The sequence below is a fragment of the Electrophorus electricus genome, chromosome 6, assembly GCF_013358815.1.
Source record: "Electrophorus electricus isolate fEleEle1 chromosome 6, fEleEle1.pri, whole genome shotgun sequence".
NCBI lineage: Eukaryota > Metazoa > Chordata > Actinopteri > Gymnotiformes > Gymnotidae > Electrophorus > Electrophorus electricus.
The window spans coordinates 19,651,916-19,678,372 of record NC_049540.1 but is presented as its reverse complement, the minus strand read 5'-3'; the positions used below and the strand labels follow the sequence as shown (position 1 = coordinate 19,678,372).

The 26,457-nt window shown below is 44.9% G+C and overlaps 1 protein-coding gene across 4 annotated transcripts in view; it reads left to right on the top strand.

Moving 5' to 3' along the window:
* Positions 1–26,457, top strand: part of ndst1b (N-deacetylase/N-sulfotransferase (heparan glucosaminyl) 1b) — a 55,324-nt gene that overhangs the window by 1,247 nt on the left and 27,620 nt on the right. Inside the window, exons 2-3 of one of the 4 annotated variants that reach the window (XM_035527227.1) lie at positions 7,226–7,285; positions 16,250–16,365. The exons of 1 other annotated variant lie outside the window; for it this stretch is intronic. The gene's annotated coding sequence lies outside the window, so the exon portion shown is untranslated. Of the gene's footprint in view, positions 1–7,225; positions 7,286–15,578; positions 15,966–16,249; positions 16,366–26,457 lie in introns of those variants that run through there. 2 more of the 4 variants (XM_035527228.1, XM_035527226.1) reach the window with 2 other exon arrangements.

Sequence of the window (26,457 nt, the reverse complement as noted above, 5' to 3'; positions counted from 1 at the left end):
AGATAGCAACAGTGCCGTACGTGCCTAACGTTATTAATTTGGGTGTGCGTGTACGACCTAAAACTCAAATGCCTAGCTGTTAGGTGAAGGACGTAGATGCTTTTCAAATGTATTGTCTTTAGTTTACCTTTTGTTCAAAAAGACATAGTAGCGGGCAACAGTTATCTATCTGTGCAATGCTGAAACACTATAAATTCTGAACAATGGGAGTGTGTATGCAACCTTTACACCTCGCTATCATCAGTCCTGGTAACATGTATGAGTAAGCTGTTCTATAAAGGAGTTGTCTGGATGCTATATTGGACAAAATCACCCGAGGGGACTATGTAGGGTACATACCGTCAACTCTTATACAAGCAGCATAAGTTAATTTACCCAATGTGTGAAATATTGTCCTTTAAACCCAAGGAAGATGGAATCTTTGTCAGACTATTAATTGTGCAATTTGGTGTCCTGAAGGGAGGCAGGCAGGCATGAAGTATCAAATAGTCTGTCTTTAAGAGGGTGGAGACAGCTACATAGCTTAAGCTTCATTATGAACCAAATGGTGAAATGCTGATGAAGTAATAAGAGACTTAATGCTTCTTAGGAAGATTATTATATAGGCTAAGAACCTTTTGAAGAAGTTCATCTGAAAGGTGTGAGAGATGAACCTGCTTAAATAAACACATGACTTGTACCTATTTCTTGTTTAAGGCTTCCATCAACAGGCCCTTTGTTTGTTGAACTTCATTCAAATGTTTTGACATTGTTTCTGCTTCTTTCTACCCAGTAAATGGCAAGGAATTGTGAACCTCAAAACTTTCAAATGGCATGTCATTTGTTTTTTGAATAATTGATTTGAGGCACTTTATAGCACTTTATTTCTCATTTGGTAATACAGTGCTGTGGTCATCTTGTATATTTTCAAGTGCAGAAAACCATGTCTGGACAGCAGGGGCCCTCCACACTGGTTTGTCTCAGAGGTTTGGATGGGACTCTCATTTCTTAAAATGGAAAGCTGTGTTAGGGTGAAAAGGTTGGCAAACTCTACAATGAGAAAGGATGGGCTCTCTTGAGCAGCATAGTTGAATGGACGGAGACATAAACGACCTGGTCTGGTTTGAACTGCCATTAATCTCCTGAGTTTGAATGTGTATGAGAGCATGAAAATGAATGGCTTTGCCCTACAGCAAAATCAAATGCACCCTTTAAAGAAATAAGTGAAGATCTTGTCAACAATGCTTAAAGTGACCTGTGCAAAACCTTGAGTCAGAAATGAAAGATTCCAGACTGCCCAAGGTTAGTAGCTTGGCCGTCTGGGAGGTGAACTTTGAATCCATGAAATGTGTGGCTTTTTAACATTATGGCTGTGTGCCAGCCATAAAAATGCAATGCTTGTTTTATTCCATTGTGCTTCCCTTTAGAAGCAATTTGGCATTCTAGCGAATTGCCATACAAGAAATGAAATATTATAAGAAAATGGGCTCTTCACTCCAGCGTAGCATTCAGTGTGTGTTTTGGTGTTTTATTCTGCTTTGCATGTTTTTAAAAACGACGTAACTGGGCTGCCTGTGCTGTGCAGGTCCAGTGACGTTCTGTACAGCTGGGAATATTCTGACCCTGTTTCCCTGAGGGTAAACCCCCTCCTTTGGTAGTGGATTGGAGCCAGCTAACCTCAGCTAGCCCTCCAATCTGTAGCTGCACTAATACTCTTCATCACTTGCTGTGCAGCACCATGGGGTTCAGCCCTCATGACGGGGGTGGGGGGCTGTCTGCCACGAGCAATCAGGTAAATTGAACATGGCAGAGGGAATCTGAATGCACTTATAGCTCTGTTCGACTGAGACTCCTGCAGCTCTCCTTAGAGCTCTGTTCACTCATTTAATGCACCCACTGCATTGCATAGAGAATTTAGCTTTTTTTTCTTCCTTTGATCAATTTAGGCTAATGATTGTAATTCATTTATAAAATGCCATTACATAGTCAATTTTATTTATAAAATACTTTTCTGAGTGATTTCTTCAGAATAAAGTAATTTAAAATATTAAAACAGGTCAGTCAAAAATACTAAAAGAGAAAAACGTATACTTGCACTTTCCTCATGACCACGACTGGTAAAATCTAAAGAATATAAGAGGGTTTTGCAAAACCTCTTAATGAGGATGTAGAACAGTTTAAGTGCACAAACACCAAATTCACAGTTCCTCCTTTACTTTTAGTTTAGTTCTAGGAACAACCGGGAGCTTTTGGTTAGAGGATCTCGGTGACCTACCGCATGTATGTAGGCATAAACGTTCACATGTATTCATGAGCTTCAACAAGAAGAGCGAGCCTTATAAGTAAGCACCAGTCAGCAATGTCCTGGTGCCTGTTTAAACAAAAAAAAAGTGATTGAGTGACAGATGTTTCTGCCAATCACAGTTACATGTCAGTTCACCTGTGATGCTAACTGGCTAATGCCAGTTTCTCAAAAATTATGGATTTCATGGATTTTAGAAGAGAGTCTAGCTACATTTCACTGTATTTATTAAATAGCATTAACTAAATATCTAGCTAGAATATCCTGCGATGCTAAGCTAATAGCCTACATTAATGGCTAAGTGGTAAGCGCTGAACATCAGGAGATGGGTGTGAGGCATCATTTCATCTTTCACTAAGATGGAAATACTTGTCTGTTTTGACAATGCTTTCTGTGTCATAGAATTTGTCAATGAACAGTGCAGTGCTAACATTTCATTTAGCAAGATGCTGGAGCCTCAAACAACTTCCAGAATGAACAGCGATGTTTGCAATTCCAATGAAATATTTTTGTCAAAACCCAGAACGTCAGTGTTTGGTAGCTAAATTTGTGCAGTTCAAGATTGTGTAATGTTGCATTTAAGAAATCCACTGCACGCTGTTCTCATGTCTCATCTCCATAGCAACAGATCAAAGCAAAGAACTCTAGCATTTAACAGCACTGTGCAGTCTGAAAGATGCTAGAAGAAATTCATCCATGCTTGTGGTTTTTTTGACCAGTGCTGCTAGGATGTCCCACGGCTACAACACACAAACTACAACTTTTATTAAGAATATATATATGATCATTTATAAATCAAACAGTTTATATGTTATATAGTTCTATATGTTAATAGTTCTATTGCCAAGGTTCCACTGTTGGTCCCCTGAGCAAGGCCCTTGCACACTGCTGGGCACCTGAGGCCCTTAATTGCTTGAACTGTATTCAGTCATAATTGAAAGTCACTTTGGCACAAAGCGCATCAGCTAAATGCTGTGAACGTTTGTCAGCAGAAGAATGGCAGCATTTCGGACTGACTGAAGCCTTGTCACAACTCCTTGACCAAGGCAAGAATAAAAAGCATTGGAAAAAGTCCACATGATATCAGACAAAAGTATGAATAATCCTCTGTGTTCTGATGACACACATTGCATTTAATCTTAGTGAAATTTCTTATCTGAAAAATAACAGGACTGGGAAGTTTCTTAACATCCACTGAAAACTGTAATTGCGAATCAAATACAAAGGCAAGGTTCCTAGGAAAAAGATGTTCAGAGTTGTTTTGGCCAGTGTTGTCAACATTGTTTGTCCTCGATGCTAATTGCAATTAGCATAATGCGCTTTGTTTTGCAAAACTGAAAATAAATTCGCAGGAGAAGTATAATTACAAAGGGGCAGATTTTAGGCTACATGAAGCTGAAATGTTGCAGACTGTAAACCAGTTACATTATTGTTTTATGGAGTCATTTTAATATAAAGGATAACTGCATTCTTACAAGGCAGGCTGCATCATATTTGTGCGAATAAGTGTGGAATAGAGAATGATGTATTGCTGTCAGGAGAATACAGTACACAAATATTTGCCATTCCACATTTTCATATAAAAAAGAAAACTGCATTGGAACCGTATCACCCCATTTCCAGTTAGTAACTTTAGTGACACCTAAGCTAGTTAATGAACGGGACCTCAGCCAGTGCTGAGAAGCAGTATGATGCTATGAGGAGTAAAGCACTTTCTTGGTACTTGCTGTATAGTACTGCTGTTAACAGCCAGGGAAGAGCTTTGATCTGAATTTTAGCTTTGCTTGCATACCTAGCTTTACTTGCATACCTGGTCATTTTGGTTTCCACTTTGATTTGAGTCCATTAACTCTAGCAATATGTTTTGAACCAAGAACTATGGGTATTGTTAGTTTTGTTTTTGTTTTTTTGCTTGTTTGACCTTTTGTTTAACCCTATGGTGATATAGTTTCTTAGAGTAAGGCTTATTTGGCATTTTCTTGTTCCTCTAGACCATATCCATGCTGCTTGAGTCATTTAAAAAAAGAAAAAAATGTCGGCTGTTGCATGAAGGAGTGAAGCACTTCCTGTTTGATTACTGTTTCCTTTTTACAAGCATTTTGATTAGTTATTATAAAATGCTGACATGAGTTAACTGCTCATCAGTAATTAAGGGACTTGAGACTTAAAACCAAGTTGTAGGCAGTTGAGCTCAGAAGCTAATATTGCTGCAGATGTATGGGCACTGCATGCATATGTAGGACAAGAAATTTTATATCAAAGCTTCAGAGACAAAATAGTTTTCATTGAATTACTTTTTTCTTTTCCATTTTCCTTTATGCACTGGGGCTTCTTTCAGAAAGTATCTTGGGTAGCCTGTACAGTAGCCCATAGATTTATTTTTGTATTTCATGTCACTTAAATCACTTGTAACTATCAAGTCTTAGCCATTTGTGGGTGTGGTAACACATTTTGCATCCTGGAGGCTTCCTGTCCTAGCCCAATGTCTCGAAAGCTTCACGGCCACACCACAGTGAGACGCAGTCCGAGACAGTAGAATTGAGAAATCTGAGAGCGCAATGCTTGCTATTTGAAGAGCAAGCGAGTTTAAGAGTGTGGAAATGGTTGTCTTCCTGTAGACATATTTTCAAAGTCATAAAGGGATTCCTTTGAGCCGGTGCCATCTCTCTGCTCTCTGTCGCACTGTTGGAGCCTTCTACATAATGCTGTTTTGCTACAGTATACCACTGCATTATAGATCCCCTCTGTGGTAAAAAAAAAAAAAAAAAGAATGCCTAGTATTAAACAGACAAGTACAGTGATAGGACACCATACATTGCCTAGTTCAGCTCAGAAGCTCTGCGGATGGTGGTCTGTGCCATCACTTTCTCTGGCATGAAATGGCAGGGAGTCACTTTTAATCTAATACTACTTCCTTAACTACAAGTATGAAAACAATTAACACTGTTGCTCTCTTATGGTGTGGTATTATCAGGCGTATGTAACAGACAGAGTCACGACCATCTGTTTGTTTGGGGGGGGGGTTTGTTTGTTTTGCTTGATTATCTTTTAATGTTGCAGGGATTTGACGTGAGCAGAGGGTTTGGATGTCCCTCCATTATCCTCATTATGGTCTCCTGAAAATGTTCTGGTTATTCACAGTCTCACATCAATCCACATGTGACCTACATTCAATTTCAAAAAAATTTTTTCCCTCCGTTTCTCATAGTGAGAGTGGAACTGTCTGCTCTCTACATAAAAGTTCTCTTGTGACCAGTTATCGGTTTAAAGCATTTCAGCATTTTAAAATCCATCTCCAGCCATCACCGCATCAGAGTGAAATGTTCTTTTTCTCTGCATTACTTTAGCTAAATTGCATCAGGGTGACTACTGTGCTGAAACAACGTGACAGAAGCCTAAGTCAGACCCGAGTGGCTGCACAGGTAGACGGGACAAGCACTCAGGTGTGTTATGGGCTAGTCTCAGCCTGCGTTTTCAGGTGCCTTCTATTATCTGTGCACTCCCTTCTGCCCTGGCCTCCAGTCGTCACGGCGCCACTCACTTCAGTGACCAGTCGCTCTTCGCCTCCAGCCGCTCATGCCAATCGTGCCAAAGCAGCTTCGACATCCTGCCCTGCCAAGTTTTATCTTCTGGGGCACTTGGCTTCCTGGTCCCTGGGCGTCCGGCTATGGGAGTCGGGGGCTAGGCTCCTGGCCTCCCCTCCCTGCCAACCTCTTTCCTCTCCAGCGCTCACTGTTACACATGCAGGAAAGAGTAATTAATCTCCACGAGGGGCATGCCAAACCAGGGGACTGCATAACAATTTGTCTTCTTTGAGGGGCCTCTGCCAAATTCTGCCCCCCGCCCACACCCCAATGGAACGAACACCGTGCAAGCCGTCGCTTTGCCTCTCCGACCACATGGCCGTGTTTGTGTTCGACTTGCCCGAGTATCGACTCCCCATCAGTCGAGCAAGAATACAGCAGCAGCTGGGTGCTTATCTCCTGGTACGCGTGAGATACGCAGCAATAGGCTGCTTGCATGATCACATGTGAGCATCGAGGGCAGATCCAAACACAACCATCAGCACTTTGAGGAGAATATGGGCAAACGTGAACTGCAGCACTCTTATCAGTTCGAACATAAGTGCTGTGATGTCGTACCTCCACCCCCCCGCGCCGCCACCACCACCTTCACTTGGAGGCAGAGGGGCAAGCATGTTTCTTTTCATACATTTTCAGTTCATTATGTTCAAATTAAGATGTGTGTATCAGAATAGTAGTAAGCCTAATATGTATAAACTCTAAGTTACTGTTATATAATATGAATAATGCACAGGTCAAGCTAGGGCTATTTGAGGAGAGTATTTGATTTGTGTATTTTGGGGACAATGTTTTCCACTGATGCTTTGATTGTGATTAAGAAAATTAAGATTCAGGTGTGTATTCATGGTCCATGTAGTATCAAACATCTGACAAACATAATTACAAACATATCTTGTTTCTGCATGAAAAGAACCAGAGGAAACGATTTAATTGCTGCTATTGTTGATTTAAGCAGAAATATTTGAGAACATTGCAATATGTTTGTTATCATGATGGAGCAAAAATGATAAAAAGCAAAAGATCTTTTAATCTTAATTTGGTTGATGTAAATGTGTAATTAGAACCACAGCTCTTGCAGCACGATGATTGCATTTTTGGTGATGTTGATACAAAATCGATTAATTGTTCAGCTCCAACTTCAAGGCTTTGCCGGCTTTGTGTGATTTATTTGACCACATTTGATCCTTTTTGTTTAATAGCCGCAACAATCAGAAGCATACAATTTAGTTTTATTCATTTATAGTTCTTGGTTGTCAACATTCTGATTCCTTTGCCCAAAATTATGCAACACACAGGTTTCAGGCCTTAATTTTTCTAATTTATGCCATCTGGTCATCAGGTTTCTTTCCTCTTTCTCCAGGCTGGCTCTTCTGAGGCACAGATTGATTTCATTAGGAGAGCTCAGACAGGATTCTCACCAGTAAGTCTGTCTTGGGTTAAATTTATCTTAGGAATGCCTTCACATTTCCTGACAGATGGACAGCATTTTCTATGACAAACAACTGCTCCAGCTCCATTATAAAGCCAGTTGTTTATATTCTGGGGCATGTCAAGATGTCTGTGGCTGTTGACATTTGCAGGGAGATTTACAAACCCTTGGGTCCTGGTTCTTTTTACCCCACAGAAGCAAATCCCATTGGATCCGTCTTCTTTTCAGGCTGGACTTTGTATTTGTTGAGAGATAGAGTTGACTTGCAGGCCACAGGAAGGTCAAGCTCCCAAGTCTGAGCGCTCCCCTATCTGTGAGCGCCACTTAAGCCTCGCACCGTCTGGAGCCGCCCGTGCAGGGTGGCTCTTCCCCTGCCTCCGGGCAGGCGTGCTTGCACCAGGCTCCCACAAGACACCAGGTGAACCAGAGCTTTCTGCGGACCCAGTGAATGGCACTGGCGAATCTGCTGACATGAGACAGTGGCTAAGGACTGGAATACGCCCACCAGCGTGTGGCTCCAGCATGCCGCCCAGCCGCACGACTGACACCGACCGATAAACGCTTTAATCTGTGTGTGATCCCATAAGCCGGCGAGCATGAGGCGCGCAGCCCGCAGGTGGCCCTCACAGACGGCGCTCATATCGGCTCTGTGTCTATAATCGCCACTGGCCCCAAACAAATCCCCAAGGTGCCTGTGAAATTTGCACTGATGACAGGGTAAAACCTGAACAAGAGATGGCCGCTACAAGGGGATGGGCGTCAACAGGGCCACTGTGTAAAGCTTTAAAAGGGTGCTGCCATGCACGACCCATGCAAATGCCACGCAATGACAGAATGCCAGTGCAGGCACTGACCAGTGCTTTCATGAACCTTTTTGAGGATGTTATTTCCAGTAGGGGTTGTAAGATGAGGGTTTTGTAACCAATCATAACCAGAAAGGACTGACTTGACTTCCTATTTCTTGTAATCAAATTACCTTGACTGTAGCGACAGTGTTATGGGGAGCGTTTGCAAACAAAACAAGCCTTTTTTTTTTCCTGTTGTAGAATGGTACTTTGCTAAAAGTCCAGTTAGGTAAAGGAGACTAACCTATAAAAGATGTTCAGTGGGTGCTAGGCATCTTGATCGAATTAAATCTGTTGATTTGCTACTACTATCACCTGTAATAATTAATTTGCTGTGTATGTTACAACAGCTTATCAGCACTGTTTTTGATCAGCAACCTTCAGTGATGCCCACATTTTACAAAGCAATGCACAAGCACTGGGACATCAATGGAAAAAATTCGGCCTACATTCTGCGACATCAGACAAATGAGAACTCCGACAAATGGGCCCATCAAATAGCCTTTCATTGTGTGACTCTCCCCTGTTTCACACTGGCATACAAGATCTTCTCATCTTCACTGACAGGAGTACAATAGCTTTGCAGGATTTCAGATCCCCATTCCCTGGCTTGGGTCCCCTCCCTTTCCATTGAGCTGCCAGTGTTTTTATTCAGAGACTTGTCTGAGCATGTTGTACATTTGTGCCGGGGTATTGCGTGTTGAGTGAGTCCTCCTTCGTAAATAAGAGATTGATGAAATATCATTAGGCTGTTTATTGACAGTGGTGCAGTGTTCTACACCCCCCCCCCCCCCCGCCAAAAAAAAAAAAGCTGCCACCATGTTTTGATCCTATCTGGACTTTCCCACAGATGCAGTGCTGATGTAAAACTCAATGTAGACGACGTCTCCTTGCTTTTTTGGGGTGAGGGGCAGGGGCTCTGGTGTTGCCGAAGGCATTGGTATTCTGTGCTGCCCCTTCGGGTAAGCTAGCAGCGTTCATCGAGATGGAAATTGTCAGTTCTAAAGCATATGTGACAAGCAGGCTTTTTGCACTCAGGCAGCACGGTTCTGGCAGGACAAGCTTGTTTACATCTCTAATGACAAGCGACTGAAGTGTCCATGAGTGCATGGGTATTAACAGCGCAGAACATCTGCTGCCACTCTTGTCTTTGCCGTAGTCAGCGTGGTGGGCTTTTAATTAAAGAACAATTGAATAAATTTGTCACGCACTGCATCCGGATTACGCGCGGCCGTGACGTATCTAGCGAAACAATTACGAGTCCGTTTTTGTTGGATGCTGCCCCTGATTCACGATGCTTGTCCCATGCACTTGTAGCAGCTTTGTTTACTCAACCCAGCGGCTTCCGGGGAACACGAGCGTCCTAAACCGGTCCAGAAAAGGTCAGTGGACTTGCTTATCTTGGAGAAAGGTGGTCATTCAAGAACCGAATCGAATGGTTGATGCGTTGGCACTGACACCACACCTCGTTGCCCTTGCTCACATACTTTGTGACTCAGAAATGAATTATGTTCATTATTATCGATGCCACAGCCTAGAGAATAAGTTCAGTGTTTGAGGCAGTGGAAGAGGTGGTGTGTTGTTGTTTTTTTGTTGGTTTTTTTTACCCCCTCTTCACCTTTCTTTGCCCGTCAACAACCACAGTGGCAAGGTCTTTGCGTGCTCCTGGCGCAGAGGCAGGTTTGATTAGTTTGGCAAGGAGAAGAACCGAGTTCAGGTGTCAAGATTGCTAGTGAAATAGGCACCTTATTTCTCTGCCTTGTCGCCCATTTGTCCCTGTTTTACTGACTGACAGACGAGTGAATAGTCATGGCAATCAGCAGCAGAACGTGGGCGAGGTGATGGTAACGGTGCACGAGCCTCCAAGCATAGGAGACAGCAACACAAGGCTTGCGTTCATGCTTTTCTGCAACCTATAACCTTTACTTTAGAGCCCGCCTCACCCCCTCGTTGTTACATTTACAAAACGTCATGGTGGTTTATGAGATTTGCAGTACAGCCAGAGGAAAAGAGGCCGATTCAAAGCATCAAGGAAAAGGGAAATGGTTGCAGGGATACAGATGCTCCTGACAGGGAGGGCAGTAGTGACTCTTTAGCAGAACATTCTGCCCCGCGTAGCTCCTGAGCTATTGCACCAAGGGGAGCATCCATGCCTGCTCAAACTGGCCAGGTCCTGCAAGGCTCATCTTTGCGTTTCTCAGTGATCTCATTAACTCAATCTCCACTGCTATCTCTGGAGAACCACCCCCGCTGTGGTAAATTAACAAAATTCCCTCTGTGAACTGGACCCAAACTCTCAAATTTGCTGAAGTCTAAAGCTTTACTGAGGGTCCCTCTGTGTGTGGTTGTTTGTTTTTTTTGTTTTTTTTAATTTATTATTTTTAAAAAAATGGAAATAAGCCCAGCTTGGTAAATCGGTCTCCTTCCACTGCTTTTCCCCCTCCAGCATCCACACGTTGTGCCTCGGAAGTGGTGACACGTGCACTTGTTTTCTTTTCCACATCTGAATTTTTACGTGCCTGCCTTTTGTTTTCTAGCTTCTACTGCCCGGTACCCGCAGGTATGACCGATATGAAATGGCATCAGCGCAGGGCCGTGTCATTTCCCCTTGCCTCTGTCGCTGGTATTTTGTTAGGGAAAGTGTCAGTCTTGCAGAAAGGGAAAGGCATATCTGACTGGGTTTGTTGGTGAGGTGTGGTATAAGCCTCCAAATGTGAGATCTAGCGCTCTTCCCACTTATTTACAGACGTTTAAGCCAATCGAGGTGGAAAATACATTTCACATATATTCCCCGTCTCTCTCAAGCTTAATCCTGAAGAGACTCTCAAGAAATACTGACTGGTACATGGTGTGAGGTTGTGCAAATGTTCTCAAATTGCTTTTACATTTTATCCTGTGGCTGTGAAACCATGGAAGCTGGGGTGGGGGTGGGGGTGTGGTGTGGAGACAAGGTCTAAGTCATTTCCGAAGGATGGCTTCATTATATACAGATACTTTTGGGGACCATATCTGCAAGTTCTCCATGAGTCATTACTGTTGGCTAATAGAGTAGAGTGGCGCGAGCTCTGTTCTTGAACCGCCTTCAGCCTTCAGCATGTCCTACAGCACTGTATCCTTAATCAGACCACTACACTCTGATTCAACTGAAAGTTTGTTCTGCAGGGGCGGCATGTGTAGGCGATGCGCCATTCTCCTGAGTCCCATACTACGAATCCTTTTTTAAAAATTTAGTTTTATTTTTTATTATTATTATTATTATTTTTTAAATGAACATGCATCCTAGCTAGTCATTACGCTAGTCATCATGCCTGTCTCTGAACCCGTTTGCTAGATGTTGTGTTTGGTGGGGGGGGGGGGGGAGTAAATTAATTCATTGGAACACTGTCTCATAGCTGCAATATGAGAGCTCAGTCATCCTGGTATAATCTGCTTGGACATCTGCGTATGCTTGGTATTGCAGTGTTCCAATGTGCTCCCTTGCAGGTTATCAGCACACTGTCTTCATTATCAGAAGTAACTTTTGCTTCGTTGATGCAGTAAATCACATTTTGAGTTCTTTTAAGGTAAACTGACTGGAGAGAAGTTTCTTTTTTCAGTTGCGCAGTGTGGTGGGAGGAACGCTGAAGAGTCTGGAGGTGGTCCTGCGTCCCTCCAGAGATGCACAGGTTCTCTCTGGATGCTAGAGAGTGGATATGTTTTAGTGGAAGTAGCTGTTGTGCTGAAGTATTGTCCGGTGAAAATGGTTGGCCTTGAAATGCGACCATAGCTCTAAAAATATAAATGTCTCTAGTTTTGTGCCTGTGCTGGGGTGTTAAAGCCACCCACTGCCACATTCTTACTAATTTTATAGGGCGCATGCACATTTATTGTCATTCGTTAATTGGATAGAAACAAACGCATCTGTGAGAAGCTGAGTGGAGTGGTGCAGCAGTATTACAGAGTAGGAAGGAGTATTGCATTTCAAATCTGTTGGTGCAGCATTTGTATTGAACTTTGGTTTAAAAGCGCGCTTGTGCTTTTATCATAAACACAAGTGCAAAACTACATTTTCCTCACTTTAAGCAGGCCCAGAAAGTGTGTCCAATTTCTCACAGTAGGATTTTGCCCATGAAAGTCACTTCACTAAAAATAAATCTCTCAATAACTAAATACAACAATAACAAATACAACTTTTATTTCTTACATAAGGAAAAAAAATCTATTGTGACTATTAGGCCTAATTGGTAATCAGACAGTTGGTATGTCAGTATGCACAGAAAATTATATAATTTAGTCATGTCACAATTGGTTAAATTTTATTTAATTCTCATCAGAGTGCAGAACAATAATGATGATAATGAGTGTATGTATTATCTAGGGCATGTATTTTGGTGTCACAACCCTGTACTTCTTTACATGTTTGCTGTTGCCTTATTTATGAACTTATTTGGTGCTGACATGAAAAAACTGTTATTGCACTGTCTGCTCGTGCTCATCTTTTAAAGGGACCAAGAGGAGTTAATCTGATTGGATGCTGTGGCAGCACACCTAGCCACACCCGTTGATTCGATTGCGTATTCGGTCTAACCCAACCTCTTTTGTTGTCGTTGTTGTTGTTGTTGTTGTTGTTGTTGTGCCACTTTGCACTGGATAATGCTTCTGCCGACAGTCAAGAAAATATTAAACATTTCTTCCATGCCACACGTGCCAGCGCCGCAGGTCCTGTGCCTTATTCCTGAAAATGTGCATCGTCTACAAAAACAGAGCCCAAAGTATCTTGTTGGGCGTCATTTTTAGTTGTAGTAGAAACTTACTTATTTTAGCCTGATTTAAAGTCTGGTTCATGTACCAATGCATGAAGTGCTGATTCATATAAAAATCCACTAATGAGATTCTGTGATCTTGGTATCAGGAGTTTCTAGCGAATCATGAAGGCAGTTTCCCTTTCGTTGTCCTTGCATATCCTCTGGAATATGAACTCAATACGGGCTGTTGATGCTTTGCTGTGCAGAAGTGCCTGGAAGTGCTGTAGTAAAGCACCGGGCACTGGGGCTCGTTGATGTGCTCATGTCCCAGGAGACCCTTAGCACCTGGGCGAAGGAGAGGAGCTGGAGGTGGGCCAGCTCCTCCGGGAAAGGGACTGGAAGGCGGTCTCCCGGGCCTTGCTCGGAGCCTGTAAGCTGATCCCCCACTGTCAGGGCTCCAAGCGGAGCAGCATGCTGGCTCTTGCAGCCCTGTATACCCCTCCAGCTGTTGATCCAGCCAGACAACTGGGAGATGCATTCCACACTGGCGGGGGGGTGCAAAACCATTAGGCATAATCCTATGCAGCTATGTGAGATGGGTATTTGCAACAGGAATTATTTAGCTAGCTTGACGAAAGTTATATTGATGTTACTATATGCCTTTGGTATCTGAGTGTTCCACTGTGCTCCCTCGCGGGTTATCTTCAGCAAGGCCAGACCACTCCAAGAAGAACGAATGAAAAGAACCTGAATTAAAACATTTTCAGAACTCATTGCCTACCTCCCACTGGTTTATGTGTTTTTGTCAAATTGTCCTCTGGTCATACAATAGGTAATGAAAAAACATGGAGCGCTGTTGATGGAATTTAAAATTGTGGCCTGCAGACACCATTCAGGACATCAGTTAAAATGGCTTTCCAGTGTGCAGAAATGCAGGAACTTTATCTAGGTGATGCCTTGCTCATGCCATTGTAAAGAGTCCGTCGGTCTTTTATTTAGCCCAAACACAGCTGTAGTTTTGAACAACACACCCTTGTAGTGTCTCTCTGATAGACTCCCTTGCAATCCCTTGAACCTTGGCCGTCACACGGAGCACGGGAAACCACCCTGAAAAAAGTCGTGCATGAGTAATAGGTGGGTGCTGTTCTGGTTTCACCGACACTATCAGTAAATATGGCTTTGCTTTTACTTTATATTTGCATGCTTTATGTGCAACACCTTCTAAATTCTTCTCCGAGACGGGAAATGGGATGGAGTGTTTTCTGTTGTCCTCGTCCTGGTAATAATATCCGTGGACTGCCTCTTGAGCATAGCTGGCAGGAGCAGTGATCAGGGAGACGGATGAGGAGAGCTCTGCTATTTCTGATCCTTTCTCCATATCTCTCCTACTGCACAAGGAAAGGAGGGGTTTTTCACATCTGTGCCTGGGGAGGAAATGTCCAGCATACCTACAGTGTTTTTGCTGAGGAGTTTTGGATTTGGCACACTGTCTGCTTTAAGATAGACCTCCTACTGCAAATAAAGATCAAATATAAAGAAAATGTTTGCAATGACACGACGTTTAGACTACTGAGAGTTCAGGTAGGCCTCTACAGGATTAGTTGAAAGGCTGGATGCAGTGTAGCAACTTGTGTTCAAAATGACTTCTTTTTAAATAAATTGTATTCTTTTTTTTTTCTCTCCGTTTTATTATTTAAGTTTTTTGAGTGCCGTTTTGTGTGTTTTTGTGCTGTATACGTTAATTTGCACATTTAGGCTGTTTTGATTCATGCTGTTTCATTCCTTCTGGCATGAAACTGTCAAGTGTGCAGTGCTATGCCTAACCTTAGCAAACACTAATTCTGTCATGGGAAAAGCTGTTGTGTTTTGTAAATGCAGAAGTCCATTATTCTAAGCAAAAATGGACACTTACCCTATATATGGTAAAGCTGGATTTATATATGGTAAAGGAGCCGGGCCTTTGCATTCGGTCCTTAGGCTGCCGCCCAGCTGGCAGTGTGTTTGTGAAGGATGGCCTCAGCTGCTCAGACAGGCGCCAGCGAAGTGCGACCCTGTTATTGCTGCACGTCATCCTCCCTCACCTTCTCCGTTTTCGGAAACGGTTTTAAAGTGACACACGCCAACCAGAGAAATAAGGGCCCGGACCCTGGACAGCTGAACTAATCATCGACCGAGCCTGTGCCCTCCCTGCTCCCCTTCACGGGGCCGATGATTTTCACGCTTCCTTGATTGTAATCTGTCGCTCAGAAGCTTTTGTGGTTTGTGATTTAGGCGGCAGCCATTAAGGTGAGCAGGAGCGATGGCCTCCGCACCCGGCAGTGAGTCGTTCTGTTGAGGTCTGATCAGATGGGTAGTCAAGGGCTGCTATGTTATTGTACTCAACCTGCACCAGGCCAGCGAGTGATGGAAGATGTGTGTGGGTAGAATAGGGGTGGGCTATATGATGTTAAGTTGAGGCAACATAAATTATCACGACAACTAGTCACGGGTACTTTGGGTACCGAACTTAAAGAGCACTGACCAACTGCATGAAGCACAAGAAAAGGGACATTTGAATTTTAACAGTATGTATGTTTTAAGTGTCACGATGTATTTGCCAAATATTGCCCACTCCTAACATAGAACTCTGTGATGCCTTTGCCTTAGTGCCAAAGGGACAGAATGTGAGATGAGAGGCTTGGCCGTGCTCCAGTCACCATCGCTGCATCGTCCCTCCCCGTCCAGCCACAGTCCTACTGAGGGGGCCTTAGATTTGCCATTTTCCTTCCTCTCTCGCATGTACTGAGGCGGCGCTAACGTGTATCTGAAGATAAACGCACGCCTCTGCCTTGATGTCCTCGGCTTTCGCCCGCTGAGCGCTCCAGAGGGCAGCCGGAAGACGTTTCGGGGCAGCGCCCGCATTCTCACTGCTGGGGCTGCGCAGGACCAAGTGACTCGTGCTGTTGAGCGTCAGAGCGGAGCAGCCTACCCGCCATATTCCCTGTACCTCCTGTCCTGCTGCCTGCCTATGTAGCCACCAGATTTGGATCCTTGTTGAAAGTTTTTAGGTATAAACGCGCATCTTTCGGTCAGGAGATGTTTGGATGATTCATCCAGTGCACGGTTTGTTCTTATTTTGACTGTTCTCTATTTGAATTGTTTTAAAAATGTCTCGCTTCATTTTGAGGAATGGCCATGTAGGTTAAGCAACAGCTGCATCCTTGGATAGAAATATTGACCTTTTAAACTTAAATATTGCCTTTGATTCACTTGAATGTTGTACTTTTTTTTTTTTTTTTCCAGATGCAAACTAATCGTTTGGAGGCCTGTCTGGCCTGGTTGAGACTTCCCTGTGCACAGTCGTGCCATCATGCGCTTATTTGATGCCCTGTGATTTTGTTGTGCAGGCATGCGCACGGCAGCTCCCGACATCCAAGCACAGCCCCTGAGCTCCTTGTACGTGGGCAGCTGCTTTTGATGGAACCAAGACCAAGGACCCCCAGCACACACACACAGCAAAAAGGTAGGCAGCCGGCGCTGTGAGAGTGAGGATCTGAGTGGTGCATTATGTATACTGGCTCAGACAAAGGCAGGTGCGATGGTTAACCAAGGCAAGAGGCGCCCTGCACGTCTGTGGGATTACCGTTGGACCGGCGGCCCACTACTGGCCACACCGCCAACCGCCCCCCTCAGGCATGCAGCCATGTCGGGACAGGACGCCTCCTGCATGACGAACGCAGCATGGAAACGAGGGGCGTTTTTTTTCCCAGCCCACTGAATCCCTTAAGTAGCGCAATGTGCATTCTTCTTACTTCATGTAAAGACCCCGCCAGAAATAAAGCGAGGCCACAGTGGGAGCGTTCGCGACCAGCACGGCCTATAATGGCCCGCGGCGGCGGGTCCGTTGTTTGGGTCGTTAAGGGAACACTTCTCTTAAGCTCTCAGATACTGATTCAGAAGCTCATTATAAGTTGATAAAGTGTCGGCAACATAATCCGGTTTGCTAACGTGTTCTGGCTAGCATTAACTATCTGATCATGCGCCCACGTGATTTTCAAAGCTCCTAGCAGGTCGCGTATCAGCACGAGTGTGCCTGCAAGGTGTGCCGGCCCACAAGTAGAGCTTACTCTGGAGGTCACGTCAGGATGTCCGGAGCTTCTTCATTTTTTTTTTTTTAAAGCGTCGCCACTCGTCCTGATGGAACGAGGAGGTGCCGAGATTTAAAAGAGCAAGCGTGACGCAGTCCCTTGTGTTCGTGGGAGGGTGGGGCGCAGAGCTGGACGGGCACGAGCAGCAGAGAGAGGCAGGCTCCCGCGCTCCCGTCAGCAGAGAGAGCAGGAGCTGGCCTTCAGGATGAAGGGGACGGGCAGGTGACGCGCCGTTCCCTTGATCCCGATGAATTTGCTCGAGTACGATTACCTTCAAAGCACTGAACAAAGCGCAGAATCTGAAGCTCGCGCATAGGTTGTGGACGTCGGTAATTAGAATCGAGCTGCGGTTTGGCAGCCTTGCTTTTGGTCTTGCTTCAAAGGTGTGCTCTTTCTTTTCTGTCCAAGTTGAGTGTTCTTTGCGAGGAGCATATTTTCATAAATACGCTGGCCTGGGGATGCGTTAGCATATTGGCTTTTAAATAATACACTCCCACCAAGGCCACTGGCCACTCAGCACGGCGAGCAGGGGGCCTAATTGTGTAATGGAGGTTTGAAGATCGCCTGTAGCTGCCAGGCATCGTTGCTCCCTCCACCAACTTCTCTTTGTCTTTCCACTGTATGGAGGGAAATTGAGGTGGAAGATGAATTATAAACTTGTATGAATAATTGAAAGCAATCGGTACAATTGAATTATTAATAGGTGAGCGAGGCATTTCTTCACACCAGCGTGGCTTGTGAAGGAGTGTGTGATTTGTGTCTCACCCTGCTGGCTCAAATCAGATCGTTAAACACTTTTTTTTTGGGGGGGGGGGGACGTCCATATCCTCTTGCTTGTGTACAGAGACGTGCTATTGTTGAACCTCTAAGGTTAAATTGCACAGCGCCAATGAATGGCTGCATTGTCATGCTGCCGGGTTGAGCCCTCTATTTACTTATTGATTTCAAAATGGCTTTTGATGCACGACCTAGAAATTCTACAGGAGGCTATACAGAATGTTTAGCATAGGGCAGCGGGCAAATTAATATGTTCTCAGTTGCAAGGTCTTTATGGCCCTGTTTTGTTAAATTGGAAACCGATGTAAACATTTGAAGGTAACTAACCCACTATAAATAATGTGAATCTAATAGATTCCTCTTCCGAACAGTTTGCTTCTATGGCTAATAATAGCATGTTCATCCTTTAATGATTGCTCTTATACTACAGGCAAACTGGGAGCATGGATGAACTCCAATATCATTTACATTGGGGATAAGCCAAGCACGGTCTTGTTGTCCTCTGTGAAGATGTTGTGGGTTTGGTTTTTTTTGTTTTCGTTTGTCTGACGTGTAATGCAGACTCACAGGTGCTCCTGCGAATGGGGCTGGAACATGGTGATGAATGTTAATGAGTCTGCCCATCCTGATAAATTGATGGCACCGTCTTGAGCGCAGACCACTGCTGCTGGGCACTGGGCGCTGGCCCCGCAGCCCCCGATTTTCTCTTCCCACGGTGCCTGTATTTTTAACACCCTGTTTGTTCCCTGTCATTCTGTCCTTTTGCATCCTCTCCCCTGCTGTGCTTCTGGTGCCAAGGTAACGGCTCATCCCCGAGCAGACTGCTGCTTTTTTTGACTCGCTCACTCGCCCTCCCTCGCTGGCGGGCGGTCGGGTGGGCGGCACCAGACCGAGCACTCTACTGTCCACTCGCCTGTTCCGCCGGGGCCTCTGTGCAACCGAGGAGACGGGCGCGTGCCGTCTCGCTCCTCGGACCGAGGCGGTACCCACCCACGGTGTTGCTTAGGCAGGCAGCCCACGCACACCGGACAGAACCCAGGTGGCAGCAGTTCTTGTGCTGTGTGACGGCTGTGAAGTCCAGTGCAACGGCTCGCCCCGACGATCCAATCCCCAAACGGGTCTTACCTTCTACATGGAGCCCTGGTGTAGGGAGCAGAGTGACGAAGCAGCTGTGCACATGCGCCCAGCCTCCATGCACGCACATCCTCAGATCATCGGTCCAGCTTGGTCCTACTTGCAGCTCATCATGAAAACGCCACAAGCATGCACATCTTGTAATCCCTAAGCGTTCAGGCTCATGCATGGAGAATACAGATTAGGAAGAGTGTCGGAGATGTTGGATGTATGTATTGTGCTGGATTTGCAAATAAAGATTGACTGCTGAAGTTATTGGCCTTGACTGATTAAAGGGCAGTTTTTGTGAAGCACTTATCTGAATATGCGTGATCGTTTCTGCAGCAGTGTGAAATGGCTGCTGTCCCTCAAAACACAAAGTACTCGCTCACGTGCAAAGTTTGGCGAAGGATGGTTTGGAAGGATGCTTTGTTAATTATCAACTTTTTCTTTATTATGCTAAGATTCCTACTCATTGGGGTCATTGGTTTTATGTTATCACAGAGGATTTTATACCAGGACCCTGATGGCATATATGCAAATTGTATGATGTATTCTATGTATTTGAGACACTGGGAGTAAATTAGGGTAATGTAATGTTCAAGAGTGGGTGTAGGCCTCAACTAAACTAACTTCAGTTTTTATTTTACTATTGGGTAATGAAGTGATTTTGTTAATAATTTATTAATGTGTAATAAAAATGAGGTGTGTGTGTGTATATGTATATATATAATTAAGCGTGAAGTTTCTGTCTCTAATTATGATAATCACATATTCAATCACCAGATTAACTACCCTCAAAATCACACAACAATGTCCACAGAAACTTCTCTTCAGTAGGAAAACTCCATCAGCTTGAAATGAAACCCATACCTCTAGCAAAACACAAAGGAAGTTGTTTCCAGAGGACAATCATGTTTCTGTAGTGCACTTAAATACTAACTAGAGCAGTAATGTGGTAACCTTTTGTTTCTTTTCTGTTGAGCCAAGCAAGAATCTTGTAGCAGTATCGTCCTACTTATTGTTGGGTCCTTGGTGGTGGTGGTAAGACAGGACTACAGAAACATAACTGAAAAGAGCTGAAAACGTGTGTGTGTGTGTGTGTGTGTGTGTCCGTGTCCTCGTGTCTGCATGCACGAGACCATGACCAGGTGCATGTGTGCCACTCTTGTGTAGCCTCACAAGGGTATGTCTTTCTGATCCATATGGTAGCCATTAAGCCCCTAAAGGCAAGACTGATGAGATGAATACAGAGCTGGAAATAGTGTGTTAAAATAAACTTGTTCTTTCCACCTTAATTTCATGCATTAATACCACAAAGTTACACATGTTGAAGTAATTGCATACATGAAGATGTTAACTTTTGACAGGTGTAGTTTTTAGTGAGAGCGATTTGACAGTGTGAAATTTACTTTTTCATTCAAGTTGTCAGTGCACTTATTAAGCCATTGACTGCCTCGTCAGCACTGCAGCAGAGCTGCCCCTCAGGGTAAGTGGAGGAGCCCTGTTAGCAGTTAGCGGCTTACAGAAATGACGACGGAGGCTGATGGTGAAGGAAAGAATGAGCGTAGTAGGGGTGACGCATCTCTGCTCGCTGGAGCTGCCATGTAAATCACCCTATGTGCTGTGACAGACAATTATTTAAGTGAAATCTAATGGGCTACCAGTGTTTCTGACTCAAACCGACGCTTGACGAGCATTTTGAAAAGTTTTTATTTTTTAAGAGGCTTAAAGGGTGAGACGTATGACATGGGGTGGGATATCTGCGCTCAAGTTGGCTTGCTCTGGGTGTCTTTGTTCTGTCTGCCCTGTCCCTGCTGATGGTAGCCGGGCAGATGGTGCGTGTTTATGTGGAGTGTGGCAGTACTCTAGGAGGAACACCAGCGACATTCCCACTGCTGCCCCCCACCCCAACTGGCCTCACGTCCACGCCGCTACCCAACCGACTGATCACGTGATCGTGTCCATCTCGATCGGACCACTCTGCCTGCAACAAGCAGGGCTTGGGGGGAGCATGACAGGTAGCCTGTCCTCAGGCATGCTGCTCCGATTGGCCAAGCACTGGGGAGCAGTGGGACTCTGACCCACTTTGCGAGACAAAGGGGCGTTTTAACTTGCTTTATGTCCGTTTTGGCTCCTAAAGTAGAACAAGCACCTGCTATTGATCAGTGGACCTTCACGGACCTGCCTCGTTTCCCACTGCCGCCCATGCGCTCACACACCCAGCGGGGTTGACACTAAGCTACGGTTTGTAACTGACCACAGTTGCATAAGTAAAACCTTTAGTTTGGCAGGATTGACTTTGCAGTGAACCATTCAGTGAGAAACATATTTAGTCTGCTTCATGTGAATAATGACACAGCCCTGTTTGTGTGTCCCCGTGCAGCTCTGGCTGAATTGTTTTATCCATTTTGTAATACTGTAATGTGATCTGTCAAGCTTAACTTCTGGCTGTCATGCAAGTCAGTTCTCCTTTAGACAGCACAGGAAATGACAGATGCTGGATGAAGTGCAGGAGAAGGCTGGGTGTGTTCGTGCAGATTTGTGTCGATTATTTCCTTGGAAGTGCTAGGCGTAGCTGATAAATATCTTGCACCATCCAAACACGGTCCCTGTATTAATAAAGGGAGTGCAGACTCTCAAACATTAAGGCTTGGAGTGGAGATGGTGCCATCTTGAGTGGGCTGTCAGAGAGCATAACCCCCCCCCCCCCCCCGTGTTAGACAGCACCACAGGGCCAGGAGCCGAGTGTTGATGTCAAAATCTGTCTGGACGCTTGCACACAGTCATCCACAATTAAAAGTGCTTCATGTCCAAGTTTTGCATTCCCTCCGTCGTCCCAGAGCAGCAGGGAGGTCCAAGCAACCGAGTCTGCTCTCCACACTGCGGGGCACACGGATGCTTGCGGATCTGCCACTCTCGCCAAGCAGTGAGGCGACTGGGAGGCAGAGTGGAGAGGTTTTTATTCCCCCCTCCTATTCTGTCTCCTGTGCTGTTTAGCGGTGGCGATGCTGGCTGTCTCAGTCTGCCTATTGCTCGCTTGCCGGTTCCCCAGCTGCTTTGTTCAACTCAATTATACGATCCGCTGAGTAGCCCGTTCTGCCCTCATATATCGGGCCATTGCATCAGGAATTCCTGGTATGCTGTGATGGAACGAGGCCTCTGGGCCTGGTCGCGGAGCACCACCCCTCACCTGGCTGAGCTCTGAGCCGTCATCAGAAGAAAGGCCCCCGTCTCCTACTGTTCAGTTAACCGTTCTGTTATGTTCTTGCTCGTCCAAGCTTTCTACACGTTGGGACTTCTAGAAACGTAAGCTCTGTCTCAGCAAGTATGTGATCAGGAATTTAATTTGCACAGATTTTAAAAGACCAGTAGTTTTACAGGGCTGGATATCTTAATGTCAACTCATCACGGCCCAAGGGATGCAGGCATTATCGTATGTGATATAAATTGTTATTGTTATCATGTAGCAGTAGAATATAAACAAAAGTGTTTTTTTTAAAAGCCTACAAAGGCACCTTTAAAAAAAAATTAATACAATTATATAGTTATTACATGATTCATCACAATGAGTACAGATAAATTTCAAGTTCATGCACATCCACATTATTGTATTTATGCTGCACCTGGATTTGAAACTTCTGCCCTTGTTTGTAACCTGGTGTGAATTCAGCTACAAATATTATAAGGAAGATTGTCCAACTCCTTTACTACGTCCTTTAAAACTCCATCCTCTGGTTGGAGGACTGTACCACTGCCTGAGAGAGCCCGCCGGGCCAGCAGTGACCAGGAAAGCTGCACTGGGCATCGCTGTGCTCTGGCGGTGGCAGCATTTCGGTGTCTCATATGTCAGCCCAGCACTCCTGATGTGCAGGCTGCAGTGAAGGGATTTTATGAATATCATTCCAGGCTTCCTCTCTCAGGAGGGAGTTATTCTAGGAAAGCAAGCTGGACTAGGCATTTGGAGTGTGGGGGGGACGGGGAGGTGTAAAGGTACATCTTCACAGAATAATCTCTAATAAGGCAATTTTTGAAATGGCAGACCGGCTCTGAGACGGCCTTTCTTTCCTTTCCGACAAATGTTAGGCTGTGCTTCCCCGATTGATTACTGTCATCAGGGAGCGTTTTTCTGAATGTTCCAACTGCTAACCTTTAGCAAAATCTAACTAAAATCCTGGCACATCAGTATATTCGTAGAAAGCTAGAATCTGGATGCTAGACTTGGCTGTTTGGACGAAAGATCGGACAGCTAGAGCCGTTAAGCTTATTACAACCAATTAAGCTGACCACGATATGATGATAAACTCCATTTGGGGTGGTAAAATACAAACAAATTCTGTTCAAGCCTTGTGGCCTCTGGTATTAAGCAGCAACAGCCTGCCCTGGGCATGCTACATGGGAGACTTTGGTGGGAGCAGGTGAGGCAGTGAGTCACCACCTCTCTCTCTCTCTCACTCTCTCTCTCTCTCTCTCTCTCTCACTCTCTCTCACACACACACACACACACACACACACACACACACACACACACACACACACACACACACGCCGGGCCAGGCAAGCATCTACAGCACCGCATCAAACAATAGCCTAAGATGCCCCCCCCCCCCCCGTAAAAGCCGCACACTGCAGCGATCAAGGCCTCACAAATGCCATGGCTCATCATCAGATGGCACCCAGAACACCATCTACCGGAGCCAAAAATCCATGGCAAGAGAGTAGAAAGTGCGGTTTCTCCAAGCGTCTAAATGCAAGGGCTGCTTAGGTGTTTGAACACTCTTTATATTTTTTGATGGACAATCTCGATCAAAGAGAAAATGATATACCAGAATAATGAATGGATGTTGTGCCACTGTCGAACACTCGGCTTCTGTTTCTGGCTGTTTGCTTCTTGCCTTGGTAGTCATGAATCTTTAAAGTAAGCTGCATTTATTCTATAGGGTGTACACTCGTAGTATTATAATGATTTTTCATTTGGTCATGGGGAAGGAGCTATTGAGATGTGCGTTAAGTAAAGGTATAGCCTTAAGAATGTCTGTCTGGCATCTGCTGTCTAGCAACATGCTACTGCCTCCCCTACGGGCAGCAGTTTCTGATGCAGCATAATGGAATGGCTGTGTTTTACCTTCAGTGTTGCTGTAATCGTCAAACTGTGCAGCTCTTTTCTGTGAAGCACTCTCACATTCATTAGCACTCATTATTTCGTACTGGTTTGTGTGCGCGTGCGCGCACACACACACACAGTTAGAGAGCCCATCCCTTGTGGTCCAGCTTATGCTCATGACTTTGACCACCTGCCACAGCTGGCAGGGCTCGGCATCAAAAGCCCACCCCTTGCCTGATGCCAGCAGAATCAGGTGGGAGTCGGGTTCTGCTCTGCAGAGTGTCAGGTGGGACGGTGCTCTGCAGAGTATCAGGCTGGGCCACAGGTGAGCGGTCTGGGTTTGAAGCAAGTCTAGATGTCCTGTGCAAATGACCTTTGATCTTGTTGGGTGCTTACTCTGGGATATTTTAATCTAACCTACCTGCCCTAAATGTACCTTTAGAGAAGGTGCCTCTTATCTTTCCAAGGCAAGACTGAGATGAGTGTGAGTGCACTGGTTCCAAGTCCTCCTTTCACTCCATCTGCATTTCACCTAAAGGGAACGCTAATCAAAGCCTTCTGGTGCAGTGGTCTGCTTTGGGCTGTGCAAGATTTGCACTCAAAGGGATGCTAAATGTTTCCTCTTGAAAACGGATTAGCATAGGAACTCAGGTAGACATGCTGTTTGCTCTGTCATCTGCTTTAGTGCTGATTATTCAATAGCCCCCCGAACACATTGAAAGTACCGTGCTGGCGACTGCCAAACTGGAGAACATGCTGCAAGTGCATCTAAGCAAATCTGACATTTCTTATCGTTTTCACCTGCACAATCATGAATCAAAGTTAAATGTGATTAATTGTAGTTTGTGATTAATTGTGTAGTTTCGCTTTTTTTTTTTTTTTTTTTTTAATCTGAAGTTTGAATCCCAGCTTTGCCAAAGTCTTGGCTTCAGGCCCGTTTAAAAAGAAAAATGTCCTTAGCTTGGTGGTATGTAGTGCTGGGGCTGGTGGATGGGGATTGGTGACAGAAGACAGACCAACTAATTTTGTAATTGGTTATGACCAGATTGGGAGCAAATAAGAAAAAATAATTAGAGATTGCAAACAAAAAAGGTGGTCTTGTTTCACTTTCTCGAGCACCTGGGATCTGTTGATTTTTATTAAGCTTTGTCCTTTTGTAGCCCAGGCATGCAAACAGAGTGTTTCCAGGAAAATGCAATAAGGCCATAGCAATTATGGAGTGCTGAAAGATGAAACAAGCTTACCACCACATGGGCGCGCACAGAAAATTACCCATCCTCTTTCCTCATAGGCTAATCTTGGCGGCGGCCTAATACACTTCCAGTTTGTTTATTTTCCAGTGTATTTTCCAGCTGCAGTATATTGCAACCATGCGTGTGTCAATTAAGGTATTCCATAAGGTTTGACCCTTTTAGAGATCGATGACTTGGGCTACTCTCCCCACCTAATTGGTAGTCATTGTGATAAATCTCAGAGATGGCCAATCCTATTTGTTCCCACTGAAATCCAATAGAGTGTATTCAGCCCCCACCCTACCACTCATGTCAGTGTGATGCATTGTGCCTGGCTTTTCTTTCACTTTGCTCGCCCCTCCTCTCTTTCTTCTTCTCCTTCAACCCATTTTTTTTTTTCTTCTTTCCTCTCCCAACCCCCCCCACCCGCCTCTCTCTCTCTTCTCATGTTCCAGAAGCCATGGGGTATAGGGGTTATAGAATATGCCAAAAAGATTCAGATACCAGACCCCCCCCCCCCTCGTCAGGCTCCATTCGGCGAAACTTGGCCATGTTTTCATCATTTTACTCCAGACTGGTTGCTTAGTCCAAGACTCCAGTCACGTGTGGAATTCGCTCCACATTCTTCCCTGAATGTGTGTCATCTCATATTAAGGCAGAGCGGACACTTGGATGATTTTAACTGCAGCTAAGAGCTCCTGCACAACTTGTCCAATCAGGGAGAGCATCTGAAGAAATGATAGTGGATGGTTCCTGCTGGTAATGATTAATGGTGAGGTGATATTAGGGCTGCACAGTTTCTCGTAGGTTATTTGATGTGTGTGTAACTCAAACTGCATACATGACCCCTCTTTCACAGCCAAACATTTTTACATAAAACAGCATCACTCATCGAGTTTGTGTCAGTATACGAGCGATCAGAATTTACGTCCAGTGCTTTGAGTGCGACGAGCTGCTCCATTATAGCCGTATGTTTCCACTTCCTCCCTCTTAAGCTTGCATACAGAGTTGGATTTCCGCAGCTCCATTAACCCGCCTCTTCCGCTAAAGACCTGCGCACACATTTAGCAGCGCACGCTAATCTGCCTGCAGTGGCTGGGTCACATGGCATTCTGCTGTTGCCAAGTTGGAGCTTCCCACTGATTCCAGGCAGGAATCATGTAGTGTTTCTGACCTACCAGGGCCAAGACTTTTTAAGTGAGGCTCTGTGCTTGCCACTCCACCCGATGGACATTTTCAAA